Source organism: Scyliorhinus torazame, chromosome 8 (genome assembly GCF_047496885.1).
Source record: "Scyliorhinus torazame isolate Kashiwa2021f chromosome 8, sScyTor2.1, whole genome shotgun sequence".
Taxonomy (NCBI): domain Eukaryota; kingdom Metazoa; phylum Chordata; class Chondrichthyes; order Carcharhiniformes; family Scyliorhinidae; genus Scyliorhinus; species Scyliorhinus torazame.
The window spans coordinates 208,985,274-209,011,760 of NC_092714.1; the positions used below are offsets into that span (position 1 = coordinate 208,985,274).

General features: G+C 46.6%; 1 long non-coding RNA gene across 1 annotated transcript in view; it reads right to left on the reverse strand.

Annotated features, from left to right (window-relative positions):
- Positions 1-795: 795 nt before the first annotated feature.
- Positions 796-26,487, reverse strand: part of LOC140428818 (uncharacterized) — a 114,438-nt gene continuing 88,746 nt past the window's right edge. The window contains exon 3 of the long non-coding RNA XR_011948902.1: positions 796-1,483. This is a non-coding gene — a long non-coding RNA (uncharacterized lncRNA). The remainder of the gene's footprint in view (positions 1,484-26,487) is intronic.

Here is a 26,487-nt window from a genome sequence, read left to right on the forward strand (position 1 = left end):
TATGCTACCGTGCCGCCTGGATATATTTTATAACCGGTTGTTAATTCCATAGACCTGAATACATAAAATGTATCCCCACTGGCAAAATGCTGACTAGTCCTGAAAACAGAAAAAACACGATTTAATAATAGTGTGCATTAGTGATGCCTGTTCTGGACAAAGGACTGATTAAATTAATATGCTATCAGAACAGTATTTTCACTTCACTTACCAGTTAAAATTTGAAAATTCAATAACAATACTTCCAGCAGAAAAAGTATTGGGTAAAATTGAGGGATCCCAATCTTAACTGGTACCTGCAGTCTATTTTGCATAACATATTGGAATGTAGTGTTCAATGTTCAATGTTCTTTGAAGCATGGCATAATTAAATACATGGGTTGTATTACATTTTTTCCAACAAGTTTGCAAGTTGTTGGAATGTCGAACCCTTGTCCTGAGAGTTATTGAATAAACCACAAAATGATTTGGAAAAGGTTACTTCATATTTCCAATTTGTACAATGTGCAAGACTTACAACAGATCCACATCCTTCAAATGCTGCACCGATGCATGTTAAAATCAGATCACTATTCTAATAAGCCAGGCTATGTTTCATCTATCAACAGAAACTGAATATGAGAAAGCATAAAAGCACTGGATCAATATCGCAAGTAGCCTGTGAAAAGCAATATCATTGCCTGGAATGATAATTCCCTTCTCCGCAGTTAAATAATCAAGTTAATTAACCAACACATTTAATATGCGATCTAATTAACAGAACTCAAAACTTACATGTTTAATACAATAATAATAATCTTTATTAGTGTCACAAGTAGGCTTACATTAACACTGCAATGAATTTACTGTGAAAATCCCCTAGTTGCCACACTCCAGCGCCTGTTCGGGTACACAGAGGGAGAATTCAGAATGTCCAATTCACCTAACAAGCGCGTCTTTCGGGATTTGTGGGAGGAAACTGGGGCACCTGGAGGAAACCCACGCAGACACGGGGAGAACGTGCAGACTCCGCAAAGACAGTGACCTGAGCTGTGAATTGAAACCGGGACCCTGCCGCTGTAAAGCAACAATGCTAACCACTGTGTTACCAAAGATGAAGTGACTCCAAACTTCTTTAATACAGTTGAGGTCTTTGTGGGTCAGATACACTGCACAAGTTACATAAATGCAACGCAATTTTAATTTTTCCATTGATCCAAACTGTGTAAACGGGAATTCACGTGTTCAGCCAAATCAAGTTTAAGTAATTGTTTGAGAACTTATCTTGCACCCCTTCGGCTTTGCACAAGCACCAACTATACCAATTTTGCATTTGGGCAGCGGTTCATGTATATCACAGCCATGGTTGGAGATGCCCATATTGGCTGTAGATGCCTATGAGCACGCAAAATGTGTTGGCCAGTAGGTGATTTAGTGGTCATAGTGGAACTGGAGCCTGATGTCCTTGTGCCACTCCAATCTCAACGGGTACCTGCAGTCTGTTCTGCAAAATAAATTAGAATGTGAGGTTCCATGTTAACACAAAGGCCATTGTTAGAATGTTTTAGTGAAAAAACATATAAGCAACATCTGTGATCATATGAAAAATGATAGCTGAGCTCACATACCATATACCAAAGTGTAATTTACTTTCCAACGGGCTTGTACATTTGTGAGTTAATCACATCAGGTAGCTTTTTGTTGCATGCGATGGAACAGCACAGTGAATGTCTTCCAGATGTACACTGAGCATGCAGATCATGATGTCTCATTCAACATGCAACACTGACTTCATGCCAGCAATGCCATTTTGGAGCACAACACTCCAGCCAGCGTCATCTCTTTTTTTTAAATTTAGAGTACCCAATTCTTTTTTTCCACTTAAGGGGCAATTTTAGCGAGGCCAATTCACCTACCCTGCACATGTTTTGGGTTGTGTGGGTGAGACCCATGCATACACGGGGAGAATGTACAAATTCGACACAGATAGTGACCCAGGGCCAGGATCGAACCAGGGTTCTCGGCACCGTGAGGCAGTAGTGCTAACCACTGCATGACCGTGCTCCGGCACCATCTCTTAATCGTAAACAGTGGAATGTCCATTGAATAGCAGAAAGGTCCCCTCACCAATGTTATTTAAAGGGATCATCAACTACTGCAGTTTAATTGCTGATTGATTCCCACTGGCCATAGTTATGATTCTACTCATATGTGGTACTCTCTTGAGCTGTTTCAAGTTACACGGTCGACAGTGAGTGGTGAGGCAGGTGCTGAAAGATATTTTGCTACTTCAAAGCTTCTGCACAAACCAATTTCCCCCGGACATGGGTGCACCAATAGATATTCTTCTGGAATACTGCACAATTTGGAGGATGCTCAGAGACCACACCAGGCATTACAAGTTGATGGAGGCAGAGGATGTGGGAGAAAATGGCCCTCAGCAAGAAGTTGTATACAACCAGGACATTCCTGGAGCAATTCCCCAAGCTGAACCTTAATGAGGAACAATGTGTGCAACGTCTTCAGTCATGATGTTCACTGTCATTTATTGCAGCCACAATTGTAGCCACAGAGAAGGGATATTACCACATTGTCAAAGGCTAGGAAGGTGAATGTGCTATTTAACTTTTATGTGTTGAGAACCTCCAAGGCTGGAACTGGGGTTAGTTGCTGCCCACTGCTACATGAAGTCACTGAAGCTCTCTATTCAAAATTGCATTTCATTCTCTCTTGTTAGAGACAATCAGGCAGAGTGAGCACTCAAACTCATTGGGGGTGGTTGTGCCCCCGTGTCCACCGACAACACGAATGGCAATGCGGGTGCAAAATCCCATGCGAATCAGGAAATGAGATGCTTGCCAACAAGATCTAATTTCCTGATTTGGTTTCCCGCTCCTCGCCAGTGACGTAACAAGGTTCACACCCACAAAGGGCGAGAACCTCATTTTAATGCTTTTACATACATTTTAGTAAAATTAGCGAGCCCCCTCACCCTCATTGAATATTCAAACCTCGCCGATGTGCGATAGAGCCCCCAGGTGCGCAAAAGTAAGTATAACACCAGGGGGAGAGGAACATGCCACTAGCACTGTCCCGTGGCACAGGTTGGCACTGCCAGGCTGGCAGTGCACATCTGGCAGTGCCTTCCTGTCCGGGGACAGTGATGTGGTGGATCCTCAGTGGGGGCCCCATTGGGGGTGGAGTTCACATTATGTTTGTTGTTAATGCTGTGGTGGGCTGGAGGCGTTGAATTTATTGATGCTGAGGTGGGGGCACGGGAGCCCCCAATGCTTGTAGTGGGTGGTCAGGATCCCCCAACTCCATGGGGAGTATTTCTTTCTGTGCTGATCAGGGTGCCCTTGTGTCCTGATGCTTGTATCAGGCCCTGCCCCACCACAGTGATGGCATAAATCATGCTTACTGATCTTGTTTTCAAAGAGATTCAAGATCTGGACTAAAAACCCCAATTGGACAGCTGGAAAGCTACATATCGGTTTTCGGTCAGAGCCTTACACTCTGAAAAAATATGGGAAAGTGCGGCCCATAGTTTGCAGGCTTCTAGATGGTAGAGGGTGACATTGGTTCCTCGCATATCACTTTTCTGGCACACATGACAACTCTCCCCTCTACCACACTCTCCCTTTTTTCTGATATTTCATGATTCATAAATTGTAAATCGTGCAGGTGAATGCCTCCTTATAAATATTGACAGCATTTACATTGAACAGCATCCAACAGGCATCATTTTCATTCATTTATGTTCAAAAGTGATCAATTAGCCATCATGTTCTATCATCTATGTTCAAAGGTGACCATTTGACATCATCTGTACTCAAAAGCAATAATTTTGCTGCCAGTTGACATCCCAATTAGCGATTAAGTGACATTGTTAGCCATCAGTTGACATCAAATGAAATCACATAGCGCTCAAGCAAAATCATTTTTAAGCATTTAGCATCATTTAATTACCTTCAATTCACCCAGAAGCATTTAATGCCATTTAAAGAAATCAAAGCTTATTCGCTACTCGGAAAATATTTAAATTCTAGCAATCAGAACAAATTTGGCCAAATTGCAGATTTCAGTTGACATCAACAAAATTGTGCCATGGGTTTTTCTATAGCCCAGATGATGCACTATGTTATGTATGCATTATGTTGATTACACTCATGCAGAACAAATGAGGTACACAGCAATGTTTGAATTTTGGTACAAGTGTGATCACTAGAAGTTGCAATACGATTACAGCCCTCAATGACGTTGAATGTTTCAGCATTTCCCTCTCTTGGGAAAGGAAAATCAATGGCCACTAACAACGATGTAGGGCAGAATCTTAGCAGGATTTAGCAAAGTGTCAGATTCAGACTGAAAACTGGTGTCTAACTTTCCTGTTGCACAGATCAGTTTTCTCTCTAGCTCTTGAGCCTCTTTAGAGAAAAAAACAATGAGCGGGCGTGGTTTACGGCATCACTCTGGCGGGGTGGGGCCTGATAGAGTCAGCAGCCGGCTCCACCGAGATCGGGGCGCCATCTTTAAAAGCACCCCAATCAGCACTGAGACCTAACAGCCCCCACCAGGGAGGAATTGGGGTCTCTCTCCCTGAAACCCAACCCAACAATGATCACCGGCAACACCCACCCCCCCATCACCACCACCACCAAGGAGGTATCGCTGGCAATTCCCCCCCTAACTCAGTGCCTGCTCCTCCGTCCCACACATAAATGAACCCCGCATGGGGCTCCCACAAGGGGCCGCCCTTGGCACTGCTTCCAGCACAGGCTGGCTCTGCCAAGTTGACACAGTGTCAACCTGTCAGTGCCAACCTGGTAGTGCCAACTAGTGCCAGGGGCAGTGCTGCCATGCCCCTCTTGCCCCCCCCTTCCCCCTGCCTGGAGATATACTTATCTCTGCACCACAGAGAGATCCCTTGACTGATTCTCATTTGGCCAAATCTATTGTAAACCTTGTCAATGTGATGTCACATTGGCGAGGTATGAATGTTTAATGAGGGGGATAATTTGGCGGAGCAGGGGCTGCTAATAATTGTCAAATGCATTTAAATCTATTCAAATTAAGTTCACGCTTTTGTGACATCGCTGATGATTCTCTCCAGATGTTCTGCCCGTTCATAGATCCCATGCGTTGCTAGCGTGAGTTCAAAACCACCCCCATAGTAACAAAACTAAGCACCCTTCCACCTCCAGGGTGGATATACCATTAACCAATAGGACTGTTTTAACGGTGGCAATAAAAGTCAGGATTAAGGGGCTGGTTTAGCACACTGGGCTAAATCGCTGGCATTTAAAGCAGACCAAGGCAGGCCAGCAGCGCGGGTTCAATTTCTGTACCAGCCTCCCCGAACAGGCGCCGGAATGTGGCGACTAGGGCTTTTCAAAGTAACTTCATTTGAAGCCTACTTGTGACAATAAGCGATTTTCATTTTCATTTCATTTCACGTACATATTTACCCTTCTAGATCCTGCAATAGGCTAAAGTGGCTGTGGCCCAGTATGCTATCCATCACAGTGTCAAAGAACTTGTAAATGCTTTACTTTCTACTCTCTTTCATGAGGATAGTTCACAGCAATATGAGAGACATACTTGAATAGAAGACAATTCATCTCCCCCAGAGGATAGGCATATTAGACAACAAAAATGTCTCAGAAACCATATGACCACATCTCAGGAACCTGCATCTGGATGCATTCATCGCTTGCAATTCTTGAGCCAAAGCCACCAGCCTTTAATTTGCTTTGTGATGGGGAGATTCAGAGGCCATGTCCCTCAGAAGCCAGTACCTCAGTAGTCACATGTAGCCAGCATAGCCATTTCCTGTGCTGGGCCATCATCTTACCACGCCCCCCAAACATCTTTCTCAGTTTGCAATGGTTGTTGTGAGAGCTTTGGGCACGTGGGTGAGTAATGGCTTTTTGATTGTTTATACAGCCAGAGGTTGACGGGGTGACCAGTTGAAAGGGGAGGGAAGGAGACCGATGAACTGATAATTGGAATCCACAGGGCCGTGGGCTAGAAATGGTCAGGAGTGGTGATATGTCGCTCTCGCAACCCTAGAACGCAGCTCAAGCACTCATCGGCACTCATCTGAGTTAACCAAAAAAAGGGAGATAAGTCGGAAAAATGATCAGAACAGATGGAACCATTCCTTTTACATCGAGACATTGTTGTCCAGAGCTAGGACCGTTGGGTTGGACTTGAGCTTAGTTCAGTGAGCTGTGCTGAGGTGGAGAAGATAAAGACGGTGGGAATGGGAAGCATCCCAGATCCTGACAGTTGACAGCTCCACGTCTGCAGGATTGACCCAATCAGACATTTCAATTGCTGCCAGGGGAGAACATGAGATCAAGGCTGGGGGTGGCAGGACTGCAGCCTTTGGTGGAATGTGAGGCTGGTGGTGGGGGGCTCTGATTTTGGGCCTGGGGATGGGGGGGGGGGGAAATGAGTGGGAATGGGGCTGTGGAGTGGAAGGGTGGGAACTCTCCCATGTCCAGGCTAGGTGGTGAAATCCCAGTAGGGGAAGGAGTGGAGAAGCAGGAGAGGATGACTGAGTGACTGGCGCGTGAGAGTGAGGAAAAGTGTGAGTGAGGGCTGAGGGCATGAAAGGAGGGCATGAGTGAGTGGAAGGGATGGTGAGTGTAAGGGGGGGCTGAGGGGAAGGGAAGGTAGGGTATGAGTGAGTGAGTGGGGCTGAGAAGGAGGGAAGGTATGAGTGAATGAGCAGTGGCGGGGGGGGGGCAACGGAAGGTGTGATTTGGGGCTGAGTGGGGTGGGAAGGTAAATGTTTTTGATGACAAAGGTCGCTTTTGATGCCAAGTGACTGCTTTTGATCGTAATTAATGTCAGAATATGGCAATCGGCGCTTTTGACTGATGGAAAACTCATTCCAAATTACATCTTTTGATGTCAAATGATTACTAATTGTTTTTGAGCACATTTGAGTGCATTTGAACACAAAGTGATGTCAAAATTTTCCAGTTGGAGTTTTGGCAGCAGTAATGGCAAACAGAATCCCATAGCGAACGCAATTCTCGGCGCTCGCAGTGCTGAAACACAATGCTATCTATCGTGACTCTAGTTAGGTACGGGACCTCAGCGGGGAACATGTGGCCATGGCAGCACTTTGTCCCGTTTCCTGCAATGAAGAGCCCTGCTCGGGGGAACGCCTCATTCAGAGAGAGAGCGGGGCGCCATTTGTCTATGGCGACGCAATCTCTCGAACCCCTGACACGATCCACAACCCTCCCCAAAGCCCCAACTCATCTATAGGGGGCCCGCTGGCACCCGTCCCTTGCACACCATCTCAAATGCAGATGGCACTCCCGATCCATGTCAGTAATATAAATGCCAGCCTGGCACCCTGGCAGTGCCCCTGCCAGCTGGCAGTGCCACCTGGGCATGTTGGCAGTGCGGCACCCGTGTAGCACAGCCAGGGTACCAGGCTGGAACCAGCAGGGCCAGGGTGCCATGCTACCAGAGGGCAAGCACGTGGGGGCCTCCGATCATGGTAGTTCATGGTGGGGTCACAGTCTCCCACCTGGGTTATTCTCTCTTCCAATCGGGCAGGAGATACAAAAGTCTGAGAACATGCACTAACTGGTTCTAAAACAGCTTCTTCCCAGCTATTACCAAACTCCTGAATGACCCTCTTGTGGACTGAATAGATCTCTCCACACATCTTCTCTGCTGAGTATTACTCTCCGTATTCTTCTTGTCTGACCCGATGACTGTGTCCATGTGTTTCCATTGTGTATTTACTACATGTCCTATGTTTTTTCATGAATGGAATGATCAGTCTGGAATGTTCGCAGAACGATACTTTTCCCTATACCTTGGTACACATGACAATAAACCGAAATCCAACTCCAAATTGGGAACACCCTTCCTGCATCTACCCTGTCTAGTCCTGTTAGAATTTTATAGTTTTCAATGAGATCCTCCCTCATTCTTCTGAATTCCAGCGAATACAACCCTAACCGACTCAACCTCTCCTCATACATCAGTCCCACCATCCAAGAATCAGTTTGGTAAACCCTTGTGGCACTCCCTCCAGAGGAAGAACATCCTTCCTCAGATAACGGCAGCAAAACTGCATGCGATATTCCAGTTGTGGTCTCACCAAGGCCCTGTATAATTGCAGCAAGACATCCCTGCTCTTGTACTCGAATCCTCTCACGTTCAAGGCAAAATTATAATTTGCCTTCTTTACCTCCTGCTGCGCCTGCATATTTACCTTCAGTGACTGGTGTACAAGGACACCCAGATGCTAGACCGCTGTGCACTTTGCAAGCCCCTTTGTAGACTGTAATCCGCAGCCAGGATAGCAACAGTTAGGGCTTGACTGGCAGCAAGCTAATCTAGCCTGACTTCAGTCTAAGCATTCACTGCAGCATTCAGAAGTTGGTCGGAAGCTGCTCTTGCTACGTTGGGAGCTGCAACCAGATGCTGGTCAATCCAAAAGTGTGCTGCAGGGGGTAGTCACCAGCTGCACTATGCCCTGTGCCATGATGGTTCAAGACTCTGCAAAGCATGTTGACAGTGACCATTGTCTTTCTAGCACTTCAACTTCATCTTCACTCTTTGATTTCTCCTACACCAAGCACTGTGTTGTGTAGACCCATCAGTGTTCCTTGTAGGCTGCCTCACTAAACCCATGGTCTGAGTCCTCTGCAGTGGAACCCGTGTACATCCTCACCTCTGGCAATTTGAAACTTGTGCTATCTTTTCCCACTGACCTGGCTGAAGATCACTCATGTTTGGTGTTTCACCACATGAATTCTTTTCCCTCTAATCTATCATCTAAGATGCACACTGTGTCAGTGTCTCACCTGGCTGTTACAAGTCTGAAATCACGGAATGTCAATGACAAATCTTCATCATCACCATCCTATTGATGCTCCCCTACTCCTTGACCAGGTTGTGCCTCTCGACTATCTGAAAGGGAAAAGGCACAAGGAGGTACAGAAGGAGAGAAAGTGGTTCAAATTTACTCCATCTGCAACCTGTAAATCAGAAGGGTGTGGGATGAGGCAAGGGTGGGATATGAGATGTGTTAAGTTTGAAGTTGGATCCCACCCTATTGCTGGCCACTGCGTCAATAAAAGGTCTCCAAAAATGGCCAGCACTGTCCCCTACATGAGGGTTAGGACATGTAGTGTTCAAGCCCCACTCGGTTAGCTCCAGCTGCCTCCATTACATGCCACTTTATCTTCCGGGAGAGAGAGAGGTGTATTAGTGAGTGTTGAGCAACCCATTTGACTGGTGTGGCTATCATGGTCGAAGAACTGGTGGTGTGTGGGTATGATTAATAGATTGCACATAATGGGGTGGTGGTTAATTGAGTAATGTCAGACATTTTATGTACATATCCACCAACAAATTTAGGAGCTAATTTTATGCCTGGGCAACAAAGCATGCACTTTCAAATGGATACTTTGGATTTGATTATTTGTGTAATATTTCATTTGAATAATTATTTGAAGCAAAAAAATTGAAAAGGTGCACCATTATGTACTTCAAAAGTTTAAAAATCAACAAAACTGATTGTCTGCATCCAATACCTGGACTTAGTGATCTATATTTTCAATGATTTCTGATGAGCCTAAAATCAAGGCTAAGAAATTGGTTCACACAATGCCTGTTGTTAGGCACTACTTTGGCTGCTTAAGGCACACTTGTGTTTCTCGCCATTATATGTTGCTTCATGACATTTGATTGTCTTAATGCAGAGTAAATCCAATAATTTATTAAACAAAAGAAAATGGACAGGAATGGGGTCTCCAACTTAAAGAGAAAAAGGTCTTGAGAGCAGAGACTTTCAGAAAAAACTGAAGTCATCAGTAACTTCAGCCCTGAGAACTTTAGAGGTCAAAAAGCTACTGAAAACAATACAAGCAACATGGCACATTGGCACAGTGGTTAGCACTGTTGCTTCACAGCTCCAGGGTCCCAGGTTCGATTCCCGGCTTGGGTCACTGTGCGGAGTTTACACGTTCTCTCCGTGTCTGCGTGGGTTTCCTCTGGGTGCTCCGGTTTCCTCCCACAGTCCAAAGATGTGCAGGCTAGGCGGATTGGCCATGCTAAATTGCCCATAGTGTCCAAGAAAAGATTAGGTGGGGTTACTGGGTAACAGGGATATGGTGGAGGTGTGGACTTAAGTGGGGTGCTATTTCCACGGGCCACTGCAGACTAGATGGGCCAAATGGCCTCCTTCTGCAGCGTAAATTCTATGATTATTAAGGAAGTGTGAATATTGAATGGGCTTTAAAGGAATTTTGCTTCTATGGCCTATACATTACAACATGAATAACCTAGCAATTGCATCAATCACTTCCTAGAAATGACTGTTCTAATGTGTTTCTCAAAATAAATAAACAGTTTGACAGTTCTAAGTTTGACTTCTCAAAGAGCACCTTTGGAAAAAATAATTTGTTTCAATATTCAAATGTATTCACAAGCAAAATTGGAGATTCTCGGCTTTGTTAGTAGAAAAATCAAGTACAAAGACTAAGACATTGCATATTGGGGAATCCTTGAAATGCTGTAGCCCCAGATTGACAGAAGTTGAATAACCTTGTAAAAATATGTGGGATCCCGAGGGTCCTCAATGCCCCATTTGAAAGTCTACGCTCACATGAGGTAAGTCTTTCATTCAACTGATCTGGATTTGACTCCAAGTTGCAACGGAAAAAGGTCAGCAGTTGGAATGCAGTGCAATATAGTGCAAACTTAGTTCAGTTATTTGGCAATTGAAGGTAGGCTTAACAATGCAATTCTTTGTGATAAGCTGACTGAATCAATAGTTGCTGATTTGATATTGAAAATGTACATTTCTTTTTAAATTAGCAATTAAATATGGTTTAAAATGATAATTTGTGACATTGTAAACTATTTCTGCATTTTGCCAATAGAATCACAATGACGTATGTTAACGCCACAGAATTCCTTTCCCAATTAAGTGCCTAAAGTAACATGCTTTAATTATTGTTTCATTTCTATTAAAAAGGTTTTCTTATTTAACTATAATAACTTTGCATATTGTTGGAATTTAGCCAAAAGGTGACTTTTCCTTTAATAACTAACTTAATTATGAGAGCAAAACCAAGCTAATTAATTGATTGAACTGTGTATCATAAATGTGTTTATTTTTCTGTATCTTTTTGCCCTCCACAGTTCTACAGGCTAAAAATACTGATAGCTTCAGTTATTTAGGGAAGTCTTCTCTCAAGATGCCCTTGTTCTCTTCTCTAAGTTGGACACCATTTCTGTCCACTGCCCTCTCTTAGAAATTAGGTCAAGCTTTGTGAAGTGGGAACACAAAGCTCCAACTCTGCAAATGATAGCTATTACTCCCCTCTGCATCATGCACCATTTTTAATTTGAGAAGGTTAGCCAGCATTCTTCCAACCTTCTGCAAATTCCACTGTCACCAGTTGCTAAGGAAACACAGAGAGCACCCTTGCTGCAGCTTGCTCGGCAACTTGTTTTTCACGTCTCACCTTTGCTATCTACCTCCCCCTTATGGTACAGCTAAGACCTGAGACTTCCTTAAAGCAGCAATAGTTGAGTTGGTAAGAGCTGTGGTTTATGGTGTAAAGAATTAAACAATAATGCTATTTCTATTTATACTATCCACAGATTGGAATGATCAGTAATAAAAGTCATTCAGGGAAGTTCTACATCATTGGCAGCTTGAAAGATAAAGATGCAGGAATATCTTTGATTGTGCGTTACTCTGTCCTCCCCTAAAGCTTTTAAGGCTCCTAGTAGGGGTCCAATCCTTAAAGCCTAGCAATTAAGCAGCTGCAGAGAGCACACTAACATGCTTCAGAAATTAGGCATGTTATAATAATATCTTTTTTTGCACGCTGATGATTGTCTGGTTTTAAAATCGATCCCTGCATTGTCTCCTCTTAATAATAGTTGCTGAACATTAAGAGTTGTAGGGAGGACAAGAGTGTACAAAGTATGCTGATTAGTATACAAACAGGAAATTGGGAAGGAAGCAAATGCTGTCAACTTCATTTCCTCTTGCCAGAAACCACTGCCAAATAAAAATCCTGTGATTTCTTAGTAGGAAATCTAATTATCAGAGGATGTAGCTGCAGGCAAACCTCATACTACATTCATGGTCAAGCAGCAAGGAGCAACTGCTGTGTACTTACTGTTAATTAATTCTCTGGAATTTACTTTCATTGGTCCTTAATTTATATTCAAGTCACAAGAATGTGAAATGTTTAGATAGCTCTACACAGGTTAAAAATGTCAAAAATGAAAGTTATTTTCCAATTTTGTATTAATTAATCTGGTGGTGGACTTTGAAAAAATAGAACATACAGTGGAGAAGGAGGCCATTTGGCCCATCGAGTCCGCACCGATCCACTTAAGCCCTCACTTCCACCCTATCCCCGTAACCCAATAACCCCTCCAAACCTTTTTGGTCACTAAGGGCAATTTATCATGGCCAATCCACCTAACCTGCACGTCTTTGGACTGTGGGAGGAAACCGAGCACCCGGAGGAAACCCACGCAGACACTGGGTGAACGTGCAGACTCCGCACAGATAGTGACCCAGCGGGGAATTGAACCTGGGACCATGGCGCTGTGAAGCCACAGTGCTAGCCACTTGTGCTACCATGCTGCCCACATTACACTTTATAAATCAATGATTTAGATATGCTGTATTCCTTTACAAAATCATAAAATCAAATGACAAGGATATTTGGCATTTATAATAGTAGCTTGAACTTATATAATGCCTATAATGTAGTGAAACAGCTCATGGTGCTTCACTATTTTAACTCGTGCCTAGTCCCATCACGCGTACTCACAGACTTGCATTGGCTCCGGTCCACCACTATCTGAAATGTAACATTCTTTTTTTATATTTAGAGTATCCAATTCCAATTAAGGAAAATTTAACACGGCCAATTCACTTACCCTGCACATCTTTTTGGGTTGTGGGGTGAGGCCCACGCAGACACGGGGAGAATGTGCAAACTCCACATGGACAGTGACCCGGGGCCGGGATCGAACCCGGGTCCTCAGAGCCTGAAATGTAAAATTCTAATCCACGTGTTCAAATCCCTCTATGGCTTCACCCCTCCTTATCTCTGTCATCTTCTCCAGCCCTAAAACGCTCCAAGCTATATGTGTTCCTCTAATTCTGAGCTCTTGTGCATACCCAACCTCCTTCACCTTACCTTTGGGAGCCACACCTTCGGCTGCCTGGGGCTTAAGATCTGGGATTGCCTCCCAAAACCTCAGTAACTCTCTCTCCTCCTGTAACCTTTCTCCTCAACCAAGCTTTTTGTCATTCGTCCTAATGCCTCCTTCTTTGGCTTGGTGTTAATATTTATCTGATTATGATTCTAATTCTATAATTGTTATGGGCCAGGGTTTAGAGAACCCCAAAGTGTATCATGGAGTTCACCTGACCCACAAATTTTAATAGATTGTGGGGAGCACACGGCCCACTCTCCAGGTGTCGTAAGCAGAAATGGAAAAGTATTTTTTAAAGCAAAACAATGTTTATTCTATGAACTCAAGTTAACCTTTTTAAAAACATACAGTGAACATCTTCGCAACCATTAATTTAAATACAACCCCCAAAGAATACAACACTAAGTAATCCTTAAGGTGTCCTTTTAACATCCATAAGACTTTAAAAAAAACTTTAAACAGAAGCAGATCAGGTTAAAGTCACTACTGAGAGCAGTTATTAGTTTTAAATCACCAAAGGATCAATTTACAGTCTTTAGATTAGAGAGAGAGACTAATACCCCTTCTGGCTGTGACTGCAAACGAAACTAAAACACACCCTGCAGCAAACATCCTAAAACAAAAGTAAAATGCTGACAGATAGCCCTGCTCCACCCACTCTCTGACACCACTGCAGTAATAAACACCCATTTTTTAAAGGTACTCTCACTACAGATATTTATTTACACACCCATTTATAAACATCCATTTCTTAAAGGTACTCCTTCATGACATAATTATTAATGAATAATATTTATCTGTTTATGGTCCTGTTAAGCACAACATCAAATAGGCAAAGGGAAATAGCGTTTGTTTGTTTAGCTAGTAAGTTTGAGGGGGAGAGCTGATTGCTGGTGATATAAACTGAGGATAATCACTCCTCAGGTGGGGGACTTGAGAAAGTTAAGAAAGCAGGCCATCATAATAAATCTCAGCCAGTACTGGGATTGTTGACCTTGTCTTGGCATCACAAACCAGCTGTCCAACCGACTGCGTTAAACCGGCCCTGGTCAGCTAGTATAGTCTATTAGGATTACACTCAGATTCTGATTCTCCCAGTATCACAATCCTATATCCACGCATGTAAATAATGAAGTGCAGACAGGCAGTGATTGACACACAGGATGACCAGTAAGCACACAGCTCAGTGCAGCCAATCACCAGACAGGGCACCACCACTATAAAGCCAGAGGGCACTAGGTTTCCCGCTCTCTCTGGACCCAGCCACTGAGACAGTCAGAGTCCACGAGCTAGCACAGTGCAAACACCATGCGGTAGCTAGTGAGTCTGGTCAGGCTAGTACAAGGTCTCCAGTCAGTTCAGTATAGTGTCAACCCACAGTTAAATATGTATGTTAGTTCTATTGTTCAATAAAACCGTGTTGGATCTTCCAGTGTTAGAGATCTGTTTCTCGCATCGCTGCATCAAGTGCAGTCCACACCGAACCGACCTGCCTAACACACCATGGTACCACGGAGTGATACTGAAAATTGACGGACCTACCTCGAGTGAATCAGCATTGACCAGCAAGCAGCCATCCGGTGACATGGAAAACATCCAGCCTCCTCCGCAGCTCCGCATCTCCGGCAACCTCGGCGCAAATTGGACGCTCTTCAAACAAACGTTCCTCTGGTACATCGAGGCCTCCCACCTCGAAGCAACATAGGATGCCAGGAAGATCGCACTATTTCTCTCCACCGTGGGGGACCACACCATCCACATCTACAACTCCCTTACGTTCGCTGACGGCGAAGACAAAACAAAATTCAAAACAGTCCTGCTGAAGTTTGACAGCCATTGAGGTGAATAAGAGCTTTGAACGGTACTTTTTCCAGCAGAGGCTTCAAGGTAAGGATGAACCTTTTCAGTCCTTCGTCACCAATCTCCGCATTCTAACGCAGTCATGTAACTATGACTCGACGGCTGATCCCATGATCCGGGATCAGATTGTTTACAGGGTCCACTCCGACTCCCTTCGGCAGCAGCTCCTGAAAGTCAAACAGTTGACCCTCTCTATCGGTGTCGAGACGTGCGCTGTCCATGAGCATGCTAAGAATCGTTGCTCCCACATCAGGGCAGCAGAAACTGCAAAGCTGGCCTCCCATGAGACGGAACGGGTGCAGGCCATTGCACAAATGCAGGGCCTGAGCATCGAGGAGAGTGGCCGTTTTGCGCGCTTTTCCCGGGTCCCTGCGCATGCGCGCCACGACCGAGTGGACGACGAGCCTGACAACCTGACTGCGCAGGTGCGTACGTTGACCGACCACATTGCGCATGCGCGATGGCGCATGGAACGCGCTGGCGTCGGCGTCATGACGTGTCCGAATTGTGGCTCCACCCATTTAAAGCGACAATGTCCGGCAAAAGGACGCCGGTGTCTACAGTGTGGCAAGCTTGGCCACTACGCAGCCCTTTGCTGATCTGCTCCACCGCTCAGCAGCCAGCGATCCCAGCTGCGGCGCAGAAGTGTCCGCTCAATACAACAATGCATGCCAGATTACAATCCCGACAGCCCAACGGACCCTGATGCTGACTGCCTCAAGTCCCCATACCGGGTGGGCATCATAACTACACATGCGCTGCCTTCCACCATACCTACGCAACGCCTCTCGATCCTCAGTGTGGATCCCGACGACGAGTGGTCTGCTGTCCTCACAGTGAATAAGGCCCGCATCCGGTTCAAACTGGACACCGGCGCATTGGCGAACCTCATCTCGAAATCTGACCTCGACACCATCCGCGCCAAACCAAGCATTCTTCCACCGGCCTGGCAGCTCCTTGACTACAATGGCAACGCCATAGCTGCCAATGGCTCGTGTCAACTGGGGGTATCCAATAAGGCAATCAAGGCAACGCTGCGGTTTGAAATCCTGAACCTTGTTCAACGCGTCCACACCATGTAATCACCACCGGCGACGGCCTCGCCCGATGGAAACTTGCAAGCTGGCATAGATGACATCATCACGCAGTACCACAGCATATTCGACGGAATGGGCACGCTCCCATACCGATACAAAATCCTGCTCAAGCCGAACTCTGTAATTCATGCACCTCGCCGGGTGCCGGCGCCCCTCAAGGATCATCTGAAGAAGTAATTACAGGACCTCCAAGACCAAGGCATCATATCAAAGGTTACGAGCTCACAGACTGGGTCAGCTCCATGGGCTGCGTCAAGACGCCGTCAGGGGAGCTTCGCATTTGCATTGACCCTAAGGATCTAAACCGCAACATCATGAGGGAGCTTTACCCGATACCAAAATGAGAAGAGTTGACCAGTGAGATGGCTCATGCCAAATTCTTTGCTAAGCTCAATGCCTACAGGGGTTTTTGGCAAATACGACTGGACGCGTCCAGTCGCAAATTGTGCACGTTCAACACCCCGTTTGGTCGTTACTGCTACAACCGGGTGCCTTTTGACATCATATCTGCCTCCGAAGTATTTCATCGCATCTTGGAACAGATGATGGAGGGCATCAAGTGTACGTTGACGATGTAATTATCTGGTCCCCAACGCCCCAGGAACTCATCGCTCACCTCAAAAAGGTATTCCAAAGAATCCATGAACATGGTCTTCAGCTCAACAGGGCCAAGTGCTCATTTGGTCAATCGGAGATCAAGTTCCTAGGTGACCACATCTCGAAGCAGGGCGTACGGCCAGACGCCGACAAGGTCTCAGCGATCAAAGCCATGAAGACCCCGGAGGACAAAAAGGCGGTCCTCCGCTTTCTCGGAATGGTCAACTTCCTCGGGAAATTCATTCCCAATATGGCATCCCACACCACGGCCCTCCGCCACCTTGTCAAAAAGCCGACGGAATTCCAGTGGCTGCCCACGCATGAAGAGGAATGGCGCGAGCTGAAAGCAAAACTCACGACAGCCCCGGTCCGAGCGTTCTTCGACCCAACCAAGGAAACAAAGATATCAACTAATGCAAGCCAGGACGGCATTGGGGCGGTGCTCCTCCAGCGGGATGACTCCACGTCCTGGGCTCCAGTGGCGTATGCCTCCAGGGCCATGACGCCCACTGAGCAACGGTATGCCCAGATTGAGAAGGAGTGTCTGGGCCTCCTAACAGGGATAGTCAAGTTCCAGGACTATGTTTATGGCCTGCCGAAATTCACGGTAGAGACGGACCACAGGCCTCCAGTCCACATAATCCAGAAGGATTTAAAGGACATGACACCTCGGTTACAGTGTATTCTTCTAAAGCTACGCTGCTATGACATCGACCTGGTCTACACGCCAGGTAAAGAGCTGATCGTTGCAGATGCCCTGTCCAGGTCCATTACCACACCGCATGAACAAAGTGACTTCATCTGTCACACAGAAGCCCAAGTGCAGTTGTGTGCCTCGAACATTCCGGCCTCCAACGAACGAGTGGTCCAAATTTGTGAGGAGACAGCCAAGGATCCTCTGCTGCAGCGTGTGATGCAGCACCTCAGCAATGGCTGGCAGAAGGGACAATGTCCCCAGTTCTATAACGTAAAAGATGACCTGACGGTGGTGGAGGGAATTCTTCTGAAACTCGACAGAATCGTAATTCCTCAGAGTATGCACGCTATGGTGCTGGGCCAACTCCATGAGGGTCACCTTGGGGTCGAGAAATGCCAATGCAGATCTTGGGAGGCGGCCTATTGGCCGGGCATCAGCCAGGACATTGTCAACACAGTCCTCAATTTCCCTACCTGTCAGAAGTTTCAGCCAGCTCAACCCAAAGGAACGTTGCAGCAGCACGAGATTGTGACGTCTCCGTGGTCCAAAGTCGGTGTAGACCTTTTCCACGCCAAGGGGCATTACTATGTACTCCTGGTCGACTACTTCTCCAGTTACCCAGAAGTAGTGAAACTGTCCGACCTCACATCGAAGGCGGTATTCAAAGCCTGCAAAGAAACATTCGCCAGGCATGGGATCCCGTTCAAGGTAATGTGCGACAACGGTCCTTGCTTTTACAGCCAGGAATGGTCTGACTTCGCACAGTCCTACAACTTCCGTCACGTTACCTCCAGTCCCCACTACCCGCAGTCAAATGGGAAGGCCAAAAAAGGGGTCCACATTGTAAAGCGGCTGCTGTGCAAAGCTGCAGATTCAGGCTCCGATTGTAACCTGGCGATGCTGGCATACAGGGCGACCCCACTGTCCACTGGATTGTCCCCAGCCCAGATGCTCATGAATCACACTCTGAGGACCACAATTCCAGCCATCCACGTTCCCGACCTTGACCACCTCACGGTCCTACAGAAAATGCAGCAGTCACAGACCCAACAGAAAGCCACGTACAATGCCCATGCCACGGATCTGCCCGAGCTGGCCCCACTGATCATGTTCGTGTACAGTTGCCTGAGGGCGGCTGGTCAGCCACAGCTGTTGTGCTCAAACAAGTGGCCCCAAGATCATTCCTTGTCCACATGGCTGATGGCTCCCTGCTACGGCGCAACAGACGGGCACTGCGAAGAGTTCCACGGCCGCTACCTGACCGGCGTGCCCCGCCGCCTACGATGTCTCCTCCGGATGTACCCTACCACGAGGTCACCGATCTACCAGCAATCCTGCCAGTCCACACGCCCAGTGGTCCCGCCTCTCCAAGCGCTGGCGGCGATCAACAAGAATTTGTCGCCCACCACAAAGACTAAATCTATAGATTTTTGTGACTTCACCAATTGGACCTCTGTAAATATTGTTTTGTATCTGCACTATCGCAACCTTCCTATATATATACGTTCGTTTACACATCTTTCTGTATGTAGTCAGGTCATATGTATATATGTATTTATAAGCATCCACACCTTAGTATTTATTTTAGAAAAAAAAGGGGGGGAGATGTCATAATATCCACGCATGTATATAATGAGATGCAGACAGGCAGTGATTGACACACAGGGTGACCAGTAAGCACACAGCACAGTGCAGCCAATCACCAGACAGGGCACCACCACTATAAAGCCAGAGGGCACTAGGTGCAGTCCACACTGAACTGACCTGCCTAACACATCACCTCCTTCACCCCCCTACAGCCATTCCTCGGGCCCCTCACCCCCCTTTCATGACATGGCCTCCTCAGACCACGCCCCTTGTCCGTTCCAACCTGACCTGGGCAACTTGGCACTACCAGAGTGTCCAGGTTGAACTGCCAGGGTGCTAGGCTGGCAGTGCCAAGGTACCTAGGTGCCAGGCGGAGAGTTAGGGTACTACCCTGCCCTATCCCCAACCACATGGGTGGCTCTAATAGCCTGCGAGACCCCCAGAGGTACCATCACACCTGGTCCACGATTGTGGAAACCAGTGCTAACTAGCACCCAGTTGAGGCCTCACTGAGGTGGCTGGTGACTCCCGGGTGCCGGGTGAATGCTGTGTAGGCATATTTAAATGAACCATAAATATCATTATCTAGATCATACCCAGTCAGGGTGTGATCTAGATCACTTCAGGCATCGCAGGTCGGATGATTTACCTTTGGCTCTGCACCTGCCGCAAAGCCTGATGAGGGCCCACGACTCACCTATTGCACCTGACTCTGTGCTTGCCACAATATGGTGGCTGAATCACACCCATTAGCTCTGCTTCTCTCCACACAGATGCTGCCAGACCTGCTGAATTTTTCCAGCATTTTCTGTTTTTATCCCAGATTTCCTGCATCCGCAGTATTTTGCTTTTCGTCTTTTTGAGGCCTTTGCAAATGAAACTGGAGTAAAAAGACTGTTCTTCTGGGGGTGGATGTTCTTGAAAATGGTATGAACTGTGGCAGTGAGGAAATAGAAATAATTCAACGCTTTTAAAATGTCATAGTTGACGTTTGACATAGTTGACAGCAGAATTGGCAACCTTCTGGTTGCCGCACTACCAGAAGGACGTGGATGCTGTGAATAAACTCGGATTGTTATTTTTGGAAAGGTGGAGGCTGAGAGGAGACCTGATTGAGGTCTACAAAATTATACAAGGTACCCACAGGGTGAATAGCCAAAAGCTTTATCCCAGGGTGGAAGACTCAATTACAAGGGGGCACAGGTTCAAGGTGAGAAGGGGAAAGTTTAGAGGAGATGTGCGGGGAAAGCTTTTCACGTAGAGGGTGCTGGATGCCTGGAATGTGTTACCAGTGGAGGTGGTGGAGGTAGCACGATAGCAACGATTAAGATGTATCTTGATAGTCACATGAACGAGTGGGGAATGGAGGGGAACAGATCGTTTGGGCAATAAGTCTGTATTAATTTTGTCTGTATAAGGAATCTGAATCGGCGCAGGCTTGGTGGGTCGAAGGCTTGTTCCTGTGCTGTAATGTTCTTTGTTCTTTGTGTATGAGTGCACACAGATTGATTTTACGGACAATGGCCAGCATTTCCAGCATATGCTAATAATTGGATAAAAACTTCTCCTACATGTGGTATGTTGCACAAAAATAGAAAATGCCGAAAACTCTCAGCAGGTCTGACAGTATCTGTGGAGAGAGAACAGAGCTAACTTTTGAGTCTGGTGACTCTTCATCAAAGCACTGGTGGATTTGATTTGAGATTCAACACATTACAAACAATTTTACAGATAATTCCAAGGGACACTAATGTCACATTCCTCACTTTTTAAGGTAGGAATTGGTATTCTGCTATTCCACAAAACATCAAATTATGTCTATTACTCAAGGAGTATATTTTCATAAGCAGCAGAGGCATATATTTTGTGATTTAAAATTGACACTGCAAATCTTTTACAGCAAGAAATCATCTACAATGATCAATCTTGTAAAATTCTTTACCAGACTTTTAAAACGCTGGAGTATCGTATCTGAAATATTCAGTTTTAAATTAAAGATTTGGGACTGCGACACTGATTTGGAAACTAATAATAAAAGGGAAAACAAAAGCATCCCAAATTAGACAAGCTCTTGACTGCTCAATCTGCTGCCAACATCGCTGTGGATCCAGGTGCAGGGTATCACATAAGTTCCAGCAATCTGCCCGGCAACTAGCTACTGGTATGGCTGGCGTGCCACCTGAGTGAGTGTCAGTGCTTCCATGGAGCATAAATGCACTATCCTTTCTCAGGAAGACAGCATTTATCCTCCTACCCCTGTAATGTCACCAGTGCTCTTGCTGTTGCCTGTCAGCCGCCCATGTTGAGATGGTACAGTCCAAGACAGTGTCTTCCAGGCCCACACAGCTCAAGGTCATCATCCAAGGCTATCTTCAGTCTTCCCAGTGAAAATCTAGCCATACTGCAGGGTTAACGTTGCACAGGAACACCAGGCTGGGCAAAATGCACAAGGAGGACAGGGACCATGGAGCTGTACAAGGGGAATTCGTTGGCAGTTCTATACGATTATGGCATGATTTTGTTTATAAATTTGGTTTGAAATGTTTATTTTATGGCAGCTTTTAATTTTGCTTTGCAGCCAAGTGGATGGCCAGTGATAGAGAGAAGGTTACATATGAGCATACGAGCATTGGAATTAGGAGCAGGAGTAGGTCATTTGACCCCTCGAGCCTGCTCTGCCATTTAATAAGATCATGGCTGACTGTGGCCATGTGCTTGTTCTACCAGCTTCTTTCTGGCAAGAAAGAATGAAATGTAGCCAGATGTCAATGAGTATAGGGTGTATGTGACCTCTCTCATGCAACAGTAAACAACTGTGAGATGTTGCAAATACCTCCAGCTCCAGCCTGCAAGAAGCCCAAGCATAAAACTTCATCAGTGACACACCCATTGACAAGGCCATCCTTCCTCTGGCTAAGGTTGTAGTTTTGGCTGCAACAGGTTGCTGATTTCAGTGAAGATCTACTTATTGAAATTCAAATATTGAACACATTGTTCCTCGCTGAGGCTCAGACCAAAAGATTGCTCCTTGAACACCCTGGGAGGATATGGCGTAATGCTAAAAGCCTTTCTGCTCCTCCTCCCGCTTTCAGCAGTGTATCCTGCTCTGCATGTTCTCTGCTAATTTTCCAAGTCATGCTGCATTCGCAAGGGTATGGTTATTAATGCAACCAAATTTAAAGGCAACAGAAGCCCTAAAGTTAACAAAAATTCCTTGAGCAGCTGGCACACTACTTCCTGTATGCTTTTGGAACTTTAAACATATATAGGATGCACCAAGCACTGACAGAATTGAAGCAACAGCTGGAGTAACTCAATCAGCAGCTAATCTGAAAGTAGTTAATGATCTCTTTAAATAGTCCTGGTAGGGAATCCTTCTTGCTGCAGAACCCATGTGATAGATGAGGTGAAGAGAGAGCCCTAGCTGGAGCATTGAGCTCCAAAATGACAGTGCTGATGTTACTTAAGAGCCCAAGATGATTGGTGTCATAACGTGCCTGCTTCACATACTTCCAGCAACCATTCACAGTGCTCCAATACCCTCACCAATACAAAGCCCAGTGTGAATTGATCCAAAAGTATGCATATGCTCTTCAGACACCATTCTGAACATCAAGTAGCAATTTTGTTACTGATCTGAGTTTCAAGCCAAAAGTATAATGGTTTGTTATTTGGATAATACCTGTTTTACTCTACTGCTGAAAGGTAAAATCCCACTTTGTCTTTAATTAGCTGTTTTCTATTTCCTCTGCCTGGAGTCTCATTCTAAATTAATCCTTAGTTTTGTAAGTATGTTCCCATCCCAAGTAAAAATATAAGGAATTGTCAAATAAAGTGGTTGGAATTCTGGAGTAATTATTAACACGTTCCAGTAAACCGAGGACTGTAATTGTACACCATCCCTCCTGAATAGCAAGGATGGGTCAGCTGAGAAATTGTTTTCATATGGATACTATTGTATTTTGGGACCAGCACTTACTCCCGGGGCAGCACGAAGGCACAGTGGTTAGCACTGCTGCCTCACACCTCCAAGGACATAGGTTCGATCCCTGCCCCGGGTCACTGTCCGTGTAGAGTTTGCACATTCTCCCCGTGAGTCTCACCCCCAAAACCCAAAGATGAGTAGGGCAGGTGGATGGGCCATGCTAAATTGCCCCAAATTGGGGGGGGGAAAAGAAAATTTAAAAGGAAAGTTTATGAATTATCAAGGACAGAATACAATTAATTACTGTGCTAAACTATTAAACTGTTAACCAGCAGGCCTGAATTTGAATCTCAGTCCATAGGTAGGTGGTCCAAATAACCAATGCCTTGTGGAATTCATGAATCGATCAATCAAAATGTTTAAAACCTTTACCCTTCAAATAAAATTATTATTTCATGCCAACATATGGTCCTACACCAGCTTGTGTTCTAATTATTTTGTTTTGGAGATTTTTGTTTAATGTGCTAAAATCAGCTTTGGTTGTGATTCAGATTATGAAGGTCATCATCTGTCTGTATTTTTCATGGAAGTGTGACTGAAATTGCTGGATGCCATGCAAATGATTTACACAAAAGCGTAGCCACCTTTAAAGTACTTTTGGGAATGGTCTCTTCTGAATCCGAAGACATTGATGGCTGTTGTTGCAAATCAGAGAATCGAGGCATCAGAGAATTGTTGCTGCAAAGACAGAGACTAAAAGGCTCATCATGTCCGTGCTGACTCTCTGAGAGCGACACAGCAGTTCCCCCTCCCCAGCCTTTTTCCTATAGCTCTAAAAATTCTAGGCAAAATTCTTCACCTCACGCCGCCGGTAGTGGAGTTCCCAGTGAGGCGATGAATCGCGCATTACTGAAGAAAACGGGGCGCAGATCTAAAACCCCCCCTCGTGCGTCGAGAGCGACGTTCACACCCCGCGCTAGCGGACCGGGCACCATATTTTCCGGGCATGCATGATTCTCTGATCCTCTAAGCTGGGAATCATGGGGCAAGAATTATTACTGCTATTGACAAGTGTGGTCCTGACGAGGTGGACCTCACGATGGGAAAATAGGCAACTCTTTAAGGGAATTGCCCCCAAGGTCCACCTGAGGGCCACCATCCCCTCACAATACAAGACCTGCCCATCCCATCCCTCCCTACCAGACCACCCCCCCACCGCCCCTCTCCCACAAGACCCATTAAATAAAGGGACCCCCTCCTGGGACTCCCTAAATGAAGGGAAACCCCACAGAGACCCCCAAAATAAAGAGACCCCTATCTGGAAGCTAGGGAGCAGACCAGACAGAGGCAATGAAAACAATTACTGCTTTAACACTCACCTGTGCAATACACATGCTGGCTCAGACACAGGAAGCACCACGTGCCAATTTCTGGAAAGAGAAAACCAGTCGGCTGTTTTTAAGCCCCCTCAGGTCTTTGTTCTGGAAGCCAGTCATTCATTTCTCTTTGATATTGATTTTACTAGGCTGTGATTTACAGCTTCCACACATACACACACAGCTGTCAGCATTGCTCCATTCATCTCCCTTCACGGTTGAGTAACTCGGAAGTGCTCTAGCTGCAATGCTTATAAAGATTAAACTTTGATTGACAGCTCCTGGACCACTTCAAACAGAATTAAGTACTGTCAATTTCCAGCTGACCACTTCAAAATCACTCAAGCGTGAAGGGACGCAGAAGATCCGAAGCTGGGGGGGGGGGGGGTTGAATTACATTGCGGGGTGCGGTGGGTGGTGTGGCCAGCCACGGAACCAGGATGAACACCCGGCCTCACCCAACGAGGAGGATGCAGGGTAGGGACAGGCTCAGCCAGTCTTTGACGGCATGCCCGGTCTGGCAGGCCCTCAAATGATAGGTGTTGCCGGTACACATGAGTCCTCAGACGGTGTCCTCCTCCCACCACCTGCTTCTCGGCACTCCATCCTCAGCGGCTGGCTGCTGTTCCTCTGGAACTGGATCTGCCACTGCAAGGGCCTCCTCGAGCAGTTCCTGCTCGTACAGCCTCAGTGCATCCCCCAGGGCTACGGCGGCCATGGTGAAGGCCGCCATCCCTGGTTGGCTTCTGAAGTTCATTGTCTGTAGGGGGTGGAAGGCGTGGCGTTAGCGTGGTGCCTACTCCCATGCCCAACCAGGTCCAATGGGCTACACGGTGGTACCAGCCTGCACTGCAGCCCCTACTCCCTCAACCATCACCACATCAAACCCTGGCCGTTCCCCCTGGTACTCAACCCTCTGCGCCACACCCCTGGCCCCGGCGGTGCCCGGCGTTGCCCGGTGGTGCGGGGACCTCTGGCCCAGCATCCATCCCTGTCAGCAGGTTTACAGGTAACTGGCCCTACCCATGCCAACGGTACGCTCTGCAGTCTCCGTCCGGCAGCCTCCTGTTGGGGCTACTGTGGGTGTTCCCCTTGGGTGGGCAGCGTGCTGCCCTGGCAGTGGGTGGTGCCCAGTAGTGGGGTGGGGGTGGGGCGTGGAGTGGCGGGGGTGGTGGGGTGGGGGCATCCAAACGGCTGGTATCACTCTTTGCAACCATGGGCCATGGTGGCCGATCAGTGGTGTGTGTAGCAAGATGGCTGCCTTGCAATCCACGGCAGTGGAGTTCATGCCTGGACACCACCCTGGTCCCGGTTTGGGGGGGGGGCGGGTCACCCTGACCCCATGGCCTAGCCCCTGATCACCGCCTGCTAATCCTGCCCAGCCCTGGCGAATGCCCCACCCCTCTCCCCCCCCCAGCCAGCCCTGCCAGCACACGGTCACGCCCCTGGGAACATGTCCCACCTCCTCCTTCTCTGTCAGCAATCACGCCGCCTGTTTCTAGATTTTTGAAACCACAAGTGAAGTTCACCGTCGATAATTCCACCCCGCGGACGCAGAGCATCATGGAAGCTCCAGAGAATACCGAATCAGGCCCGTTAATGACATGCCAATGGCGCTGACTGTGCGTGCGAAATAGAATACTTTGGCTCCGCTGTTGAGGCACGGGAGTATGGCATTCTGTTGGGTGCCCAGTGCAGGCTACAATTCTCGCCTCACACGCGACTCTCCGCACAATCGCGTTTCGAGAGTTCACTCCTCATTCATCCTGTTCGAAAATGGATAATCAGGGAAGAAAAGGTCTCCTCGGGTTCTTTTGCCAAATACTTTAAATAGTGTTATCAGCCCTTCTGCTAGTAGGAACATCTTCTCCTGATTAACACTATCCAAATGTTCCATGATTTTGAATGCCTCTATTAAATGTTCCCTTAATCTTCTCTGCACTAAGGAGGACAACCCCAGCTTCTACAGTCTCTCCACCTAACCAATGTCCCTCATCCCTGGTCACATGTGTTGACCAAAACCCTTGCTCCAGTCAATTGATAGACACAACAAGACTCTATGTTTAAAGCTATTCAGGTCTTTATTCGGATAATGTAAAAGAAACGTCAATACTTATGACTGCTACAAGACTG